Genomic DNA, 9,307 nt, shown 5'->3' on the forward strand with positions numbered 1-9,307 from the left:
TTCCTATGGGTGCGTGCTATTCGAAACTGCCGTTTTGAATAGTACTCGCTCATCTCTAGTAATAACATGTCGGGAGCCATGCTGCTCACCCACTATACCATGTGCACTACCTAAGTGTATTGCTACACCTTGTATGGCAAGTGAACAGCATGGCTCCTATAAATGCTACTATTGCCTGTGGTTGCTCTGTCCTGTAAAAAGGCTGATCTGCAGAGGTCCTGGCTGTTGTATCATCACAGATGTAATATTGATGGCTTGTCCTAAGGACAGACCATCAATATTAGAAAGATGGATAAATCCTTTAGGGCTAGTTCACACGGAGATACATGAACTCCGCGTGTGAACATTCTGTTGCAGATGCCTGGCATCCCGTCATGGCATTCTGCTCTGGATTAGGCTCAAACGAATGGGCCGGAGCCTCGCGCCACGGATGCTGATACTGACTCAGCCGCAGAATCCGCGGCAAAATAGGGCAACTTGCTGCTTTTTACCGCTACTAGCTAGCAAAAAAAAAGAAGCGAGCGGCTCCCATTGAAGTCATTGAAAGCAAATTTTGTCAGCGGATTTTGAGGCGGATTGTGCCTCAAAATCCGTTGCCAACTGCCCCGTGTGAACGAGCCCTTAAAGTGGTTGTCCAGGAATTGGAGCCACTCATGTCCCGGGCGGGAAGTGTAAAATCAAAAACAAATAAATAAAAAAGCACACTCCTCTGTCCCCGTCGCTCCGTTGTGCGCTGCCAGTGTCCATTCGGTCTCATGCTGGCGCCTCCTTGCTGGGAGTCCTGCACCTCATGTGATCCCTGAGACTAGTTAGGTAAAGAATTTCCAGAAATAAGACCGAACAGACACAGGTGGGGACAGTGGGGTGCTGGGGACAGGTGGTATGCTTTTTTTTTTTTTTTTTTTTTTTTTTTTTTTTTTTTACACCTTCCTGGCGGCCACCACAGTAATCACTCCAGTTTATAGACAACCTCTTTTAAGGCGATGTCTGGGCCAAATATTTTATGGCCACTTCACTGGTCTCCCCCAATACAGTGGTCTCTTCACTGGTCCCCCATAATGTATGAGGTACAGCGATGGGGCCATTAGATTGTGTGGGAGCAGTGATGGGGCTGACATCCTGTGCAGAAGGGGGATGTTAAAATGTGTGGGACATATTAAAGGGGTTGCGCAGGGTTAATCTTTTTTATGGCCTATGCTCAGAATAAGCCATAAATATATCTCATATCTAGTCAGACCTTTAATCAAAACCAATGTGGCATGGCATGACTGAGAAGGACTCATGGCAAAGGCACAGTGTCTGAAATATTACACAGGCACATTTCTTCCTGCTTCCTGGCCGTACAAAGTCACAGATTTCAGATGCTGTGCCCAGTGGCGTAACTAGGAATGGTGGGGCCCCGTGGCGAACTTTTGACATGCTCCGCCCCCCAAAGACCTCGAACAACCCTCCCCTCCCCCAGCATTCCTGCACGTTCTATTACGCCCCATAGTGGCCCCTGAACAATTATTTTGCTCTGGGGACTTTTCAGACCCCAGAGTATAATAATCTGAGACTGAGAGGGGATACCAACATAAAAAACACCTTTGCTTACTAGAGATGAGCGAGTACTGTTCGGATCAGCCGATCCGAACAGCACGCTTGCATAGAAATGAATGGACGTAGCCGGCGTGCGGGGGGTTAAGCGGCCGGCCGCCGTCAAAGCGGAAGTACCAGGTGCATCCATTCATTTATATGGAGCGCGTTGTTTGGATCGGCTGATTCGAACAGTACTCGCTCATCTCTATTGCTTACCTATTCCTGGCTCCGCTGTACTCCTCAGTGGTGTCGGCCATCTGCAATGATGTCCAGGACGACGCAGGCCCGGGTCATGTGACGTCAGGAACGTCACAGAAGTAGGCCCGAAGCCTGTTTGGATCTCAGAGAGGTAAGTAACATTGTTTTTTATGTTCTCTTACCTCTCCTGGGCCTCTGATCATTATATTCGGGGGTCTGAAAAGAACCCCCCCGAGTATAATAGTAGTGCTTGTGGGGCTGGTGGCGTCACTTACTGATCCTGGCCCCTGCCAGGATTGGTAAGTAAATGGGGCCTGTTCCCGGCTGGAGTAACTCCAGCCGGTAGTGGCCTATTAAGAAAAAAAAAACACAGCAGCTGTCGTTGGGTCCGTAATGTCCCGGGCCCTGTGGCTGCTGCTACCCCTGGTAGTTATGCCCCTGGCTGTGCCTCTGAAGTGAGAGCTTGTGTCTTGTCAGTCACACAACAATGAGCATGATTAAAACTCTGATATCATAACTGTCTGATCCCTGGACCAGCTGCAATTACTAGATTAGTCATTTGTATATTCACCAATGCAGTTTTTTTGTTGCAGATTTTGCTGTGGTTTTTTGAGCCAAAGCCAGGAGAGGATTGAGCAAAAGGGAGAAGTTTATAAGCTTCCTACATGTTTCCCATTCCTTTTGTAGCCATTCTAGACTTTAGCTAAACCCACCCAGCAAAATCTGCACCAAAGTAGCTGCGTTTCTGCAATGTGGGGCCTTAACCTAAAAGTGTTCTTTATGGTAAAATTTATCAAGTAAATAATTTTTTTAAAATTATTTTCACAATAGGACTAGGAATCATTGAAAAGGAATGTAACACCAAGTAATTTAAAATCTATTAATGCAAGTCAGAATATTAATTTTGGGAGCTTTGGGATTTTGGACATTTCGAAAAACACTAAATATTTTTTAATATATCCCATTGTTGACCACTAGAGGGAAGCAATGTCAATGCACCAACAGTACACAGATGTTTAGGACATATTAGAATGTGTAGGACCTCAGATGACATTATAATTAGGTAGGAGTCAGAGTCCTTGTGTAGCAGATTGACCTATGCATGCTCATGTTCACTTCATACACAGCTTAACTACATGTACAACACATTCACATCTCTGCTACAGGATAGGTCATCAGGATCTGAGGTTCTGACACTGAGACCCTGCACTGATCGGCTGATCTGGCTGTCTCAGAGGTCCATAAGCTTTATATATGGTACACTAGGTTCATACTAACACCGGGTTCTTCTGTGGTTTGGGTCAATTGGGGGTCCCAAAGACTGAGAGTGCTGGACTGCTAAAACAGCGGTTACACATGGAGCCCAGTAGACCCCATTAATTATAGTAAGGTCCATCGGGTGTCCACCATTTTGATACTGAAAGCAGTAGAGAAAAAACGTCCTCCATGCAGGACTTTTTTTCTCTCCAATTTTCGGCAGTCTCTGGCGGAGACCCACCAGTATACAGCCAGAAGCACCTTGGCTCTTACATAAGTGAATGGGAGCAGAGCTACAGTTCCCTGGCACCACTGCTACCGAGCTGTACACTGTAGTGATGGCGGTGAGGAATTGCAACTCTGCTCCCATTTACTTGAATAGGTTTAAAGCTGCTCCTGGCTGTGTAGTAGAGGACCCCCACCAATCAGATACCGAATATTTATGTTATGGATAGGTCCTCAGTATCCAATACACATGGGGTCTGAGAACATACGTGATGCTCCCTCTAGTGGCAAAAAGTAGAAAACATTGAAAAATGTTATTTTTACTTTTTCCTGAAATTAATAAAAAATATATCGAAAGAATCCTAAATATAAATAAATAATTAAACATTGATTTACATAATGAAAAAGTATTCATTTTGGTGACACATTCCCTTTACATCGTATAATACAGGTGACTGATTCCCTCTGAACTCATGACAACTATTTCAAGCAACAATTAACCTGCTTACAAATGTTGTCAAACAAGTCAGGTGCACAGGTACCAATAATCTAGAAACTATAATGCCAACTGATAGTGTAGGCCTAATTACGTCAGAACACTCCTTTGGCTGGTTGGAGTTGAAGCAGATTGAGGTAGTCGTCCATTGCTGAGGATCAGGACTGTGGCTGTAACGAGATAAGTTCTTCTCAGTCTAGCAGGCTCTCTAGTAATGTTTGGAGATCTCTAGTGACATGTGGACAGGAGAAGAGCAGGCTCCATAGTATGTACAGCTTTCTTCACTTTTTTTCCCGCAACACATGACTACTGAGGATAATGAGCGGCTTCAGGGGAAGGGACCTGGGACATCATGGACAACAAAGACTTCTGCAAAAGAAGACAGCCGACAAGCAAGACTAGACCACTAAAGGAAAACACTGGAGCCTCTGGGGACTAGTTTTTGTTTTAATCACCCCCTCCCCTCATCTTCAATAAAAAAAAGAAATAATATTTTGTCTGGGACAACTTCTTCCTTATGTATGACAGGTCTACTTTCTGATTCAGGACTCATAGCAGGAGCGCCTATAAGGGACAAATACATAAAAATACAGAGTTGCTGTCTAATCCTTCCAGTATTGACACTAAAGAGCTATGGGTGACCAGAAGTCTGTTGCTGGCTTACTGGTTGTTCCCTCTTTTGGTAGGTACAAACTACTGAATATAGGGAAATATCACCATAGCTCTTCTGTATTGGAGATGCACAGAACTAGTCGTGTAGCCATCACAATTTGGTCCTTGTTCTGGGGATAATATCACTCCTTAAAGAGAGAGCACCTTTGCAGGCGTATTAAGACTTAGAAAGCCATCTTTGCTCCACTGGGGGATTATGGGAAATATATGCAAATCTGTTTTCCAAGATGTAAATAGGAAAACGATGCCTCTGCTTGCTGCCCTCTAGAGACAGCCAGAGGCATTGTTTTCCTATTTACATCCTAGAAAACAGATTTGTATAATTCACACAATTTGGGCCTTGTCAGAATCACTTGCATCACTCACATTACCGTATTTTCCGGACTATAAGGCGCACATAAAAACCTACGATTTCCTCAGAAATCGTAAGTGCGGCTTATAGTCCGGTGCGCCTTATATATGGATGGAAGCGGCGGCAAAGTCTGCGTGCCGCTTCCATACATACATAAAAGGCACCGTACGGGTGCATTCACACTACGGAACGCCGGCGTGTATCACAGCCGTACACGCCGGCGTTACAGCAGGGCTGCCGGACACTTCCTATTTCTATGGGAGCCGGCATGCGAGCGCTCCCCATAGAAATGAATGGAAAAAAGCAGTCCATTTCTATGGGGAGCGCTCGCATGCCGGCTCCCATAGAAATGAATGGGAAGTGTCCGGCAGCCCTGCTGTCAAGCCGGCGTGAAACAGAACGTGAAACTTACCGAGCGGGGCAGGGCGGGCAGGCATTCAGGCCTCCTCTTCCTCCGATGTCCTGACCACTTCCTCCGGCGCTCGCGAACTGATAATGGCCTGGGCGCATGCGCAATATCATAATGCTTCTACTACGGCTACTGCGCATGCGCCCAGGCCATTATCAGTTAGCGAGCGCCGGAGGAGGAGGACGGAACATCGGAGGAAGAGGAGGCCTGAATGCCCGCCCACCCTGCACCGCTCGGTAAGTTTCACATTCTGTTTCAGGGTTTTATTTTAAAGCGGGGGGGGGTAGTTTAATATAACTTTTACGGTTGGGCTCTATCAGCATGATTTTGCTGATAGAGCCCCTCCTCGCCTGCCGAGCGCTTTCAATAGAAGCGGCTGGCATGCGGGGGGTTAAGCGGCCGCTGGCAAAGTCTGCGTGCCGCCGCTTTCAATAACATATAATGCGCACCGGACTGCGCCTTATAGTCCGGTGTGCCTTATATATGAACCGAGACAGACTATAAGGCGCTCATGGGCAATGCGCCTTATAGTCCAGTGCGCCTTATAGTCCCTAAAATACGGTATTCATTTTTTCAGCTTCCAACATATCTTCAATAAGTGACTATTCATTTGCTGCTTAATATACCTTACCAGTCAATAAGGAGTGCCAGGACTGCGCCCTAAGGTCTCCCCACAAAATTATCACTTCTTATGGTATGTTTTTTGGGGATTTTTAAGTCAGCTTCTGTAGGAATGGAGCATATTTCTGTCATAGTCTGTTTCGGAGCATTCACACTGGGTATGAACCAAAAAAGATTTGGCAAACATGTAAAATACCAAATTGATGTCATCTTATTGCTGTGTGCTTGCAGGTAGTAGTGTCCGTAGCAGAAAGTACATCGAATCATTTTTCTTCTGATGACCATGTTTGTCTCTCACAATGTCGCAAGGAGTCTAGTAGAGATGAGCGAACAGTGTTCTATCGAACTCACGTTCGATCGGATATTAGGCTGTTCGGCATGTTCGAATCGAATCGAACACAGCGTGGTAAAGTGCGCCATTACTCGATTCCCCTCCCACCTTCCCTGGCGCCTTTTTTGCTCCAATAACAGCGCAGGGTAGGTGGGACAGGAACTACGACACCGGTGACGTTGAAAAAAGTAGGAAAAACCCATTGGCTGCCGAAAACATGTGACCTCTAATTTAAAAGAACAGCGCCGCCCAGGTTCGCGTCATTCTGAGCTTGCAATTCACCGGGGACGGAGGTTTCCGTCCAGTTAGCTAGGGCTTAGATTCTGGGTAGGCAGGGACAGGCTAGGATAGGAAGGAGAAGACAACCAACAGCTCTTATAAGAGCTAAATTTCAGGGAGAAGCTTGTCAGTGTAACGTGGCACTGACGGGCTCAATCGCCGCAACCCAGCTTTCCCAGGATCCTGAATGGAATACACTGACAGTGTATTCTCGTATACCCCATATATACACCCCAAATCCCCGTTCCAACGGTGTGCCCCCCCCCCCACTTCACCCCAGAAATACCCTGCAAGTCCCCTAGCAATAGAATTGGGGCTATATACACCCACTATTTTTGCTACTGCCATATAGTGCCATTGTCTGACTGGGAATTCAAAGAATATATTGGGGTTACATATAACTTCAATTCCAGGGAGAAGCTTGTCAGTGTAACATGGCACTGATGGGCTCAATCGCCGCAACCCAGCTTTCCCAGGATCCTGAATGGAATACACTGACAGTGTATTCCCGTATACCCCATATATACACCCCAAATCCCCGTTCCAACGGTGTGCCCCCCCACCTTCACCCCAGAAATACCCTGCAAGTCCCCTAGCAATAGAATTGGGGCTATATACACCCACTATTTTTGCTACTGCCATATAGTGCCATTGTCTGACTGGGAATTCAAAGAATATATTGGGGTTACAAATACCTTCAAGTCCTGCCACTGCCATATAGTGCCATTGTCTGACTGGGAATTCAAAGAATATATTGGGGTTACGTGCACCCACAATTTTTGCTACTGGTATATAGTGCCAGTTTCTGAGTGGAAATTCCCCAAATAATTTGGGGATTCATTCACCCTACATCTCAGGCTCTTGCCATATTCACCCAGGTTGTCAGTGCTGCACCAGCTCGTTCCCAGACAGCTCGGCCCGAAAAACACATTACCTATATAGAGGATTTGGACAATGAAGACAACATGTTCTAAATCTAATGTCTGCACCTTCTCCAGAATTAAAATAAAGGCAGCGTTTAACTTTCAAATAGCACTGCACAAAGGAAGATCTTATCAGCTTGTCTCATGACATGCTACTAAAAAGTGTCATTTGTGTATCTTAATGTAAATATAGTTGTATAAGCTTTTTGGGTTTTAGGCACTGCCAAGTTATTTATTACCACCCGCTCCCTTATAATGATGATGACGCCAAAGTCACTGTGGGTGTTCAGAGCTCACAGCTTTGGTTGACATTTGTCTTGCTCTCTGTCGGTACCAGCTGTCTTTTTGGATACCATAAAGTTATGTTGACTTTATTAACAGCTATAGAAGCTTTAGCCAGGTTATGACGGTGTGTAACCCTAACAACACTAAGTAGGATACACATTAATAGTCAGTCTATGTACGCTAAACGTATCACTGAAGTAATTTTTTTTCCCTCTCCCCTAATATAAGAAAGGAACAGACATTAGACCTAGACTGGGGTTCGAGGCTTGTAAAAATCCAGTATTATTTGTTCTTCATGATGTGAAATATGTGTTGAAAAGCAACCCAAGATGAAGTCAGCCATGTGTGCCAGTGTGTTACTTGGCATGCCTTTGCTGGCCCCAACTGTAAGGGTCACTCTCCATTTCCTCCGTTTTCCACTCCCCTTCACACCATTTGTGGTGAAGCAATGGGATGCACTGAAGTGCACCCTCTAGCCTCGTGTGGGATAGGGACATCAGATGCCACTCCAACCCCCTCGTCTTCCTCCGCCAGCCAACGGTGCGAAGATGAGAGGAGTGTGCTCTGAATGTTTTCTGCCTAGCAGAGGCTAGTTCTCACTTACGAAAATGGCCCCACTTTGACCTGTATATCAGGCACAATGGTGTAGGTTTCAAAGAAACATGGCACCAACAAGTTGAAAAACGTGGACCATGCGTGGACCGTGTTTGAGTCTGGCAAGCTCCAGATCTGCTACCAGGTTCCAGCCATTATCACAGGCGCAAAAATGCCAGGCCCCAGGTGTAGCAGGGAAAAAAAATGCCATCTCAGCCAGGATGGCATCCCTGACCTCGGAGGCACTGTGCTGTCTGTCCCCCAAGCTGATCAGTTTCAGCACGGCCTGCTGACATCTCCCCACGCCAGTGTTACAGCGTTTGCCGCTAGTAGCTGGGGTGGAGGTTGCAGCATCGTAGGGTTTCAGTCTACTCCTGCCATGAATTTTGGCCTGGGAGAGGAGATAGGCCACCCCAGTTTTCACCCGGGGACCAGACTCCACCACATTCACCCTGCCTGTCATTAAAGATAAGCACTGCAGCATCCCTGACCACAGGCGCTTGTCCATGTGTCGGTGGTCAAGTGGACCTTGCAGCAAAGCGCAGAGCTCTGGGCCCGACTGATGTTATGGGACACATGCAGGCGCAAGGCAGGGACAGCACACCAAGAGAAGTAGTAACGGCTAGGCCCAGCATAGGGAGGTGCCCCAGCTGCCATCTGCTGACGGAAGGCCTGGGTCTCCAGAAGCATAAACAAACACCAACATCTCCAGGGCCAGCAGTTTATCGATGAGGCTGTTAAAGGCTTGGGCATGGGGGTGGGTTGTGTTGTACTTCTGCCTGCAATGAAAAGCTTGGGAGATGTGGAGTGGCTGGGAAGAGGCGCATGATGGTGCAGGCCAAAAGGGGGCATGAGGGTGAACTCCCCAATGTGTCAGAGATAGGTGTGTAGGTGTCCTTGCATCATATACTTGCACCATACTTGGCTTTGGAAGTTAATTTTGTGCCAAAAAGTGGTTAAGACAGCGATACCTCAGCTACTCCCGTTACACTGTCTATTGACAACTCCAGCACTGAAATTACCACCTTTGGAAGTGGACCACCACTTCTAAGATCCCAAAGGAAGTAGGCAAGAGATGTGCAGTGCA

This window comes from Leptodactylus fuscus, chromosome 5 (assembly GCF_031893055.1).
Source record: "Leptodactylus fuscus isolate aLepFus1 chromosome 5, aLepFus1.hap2, whole genome shotgun sequence".
NCBI classification, from domain to species: Eukaryota; Metazoa; Chordata; class Amphibia; order Anura; family Leptodactylidae; genus Leptodactylus; species Leptodactylus fuscus.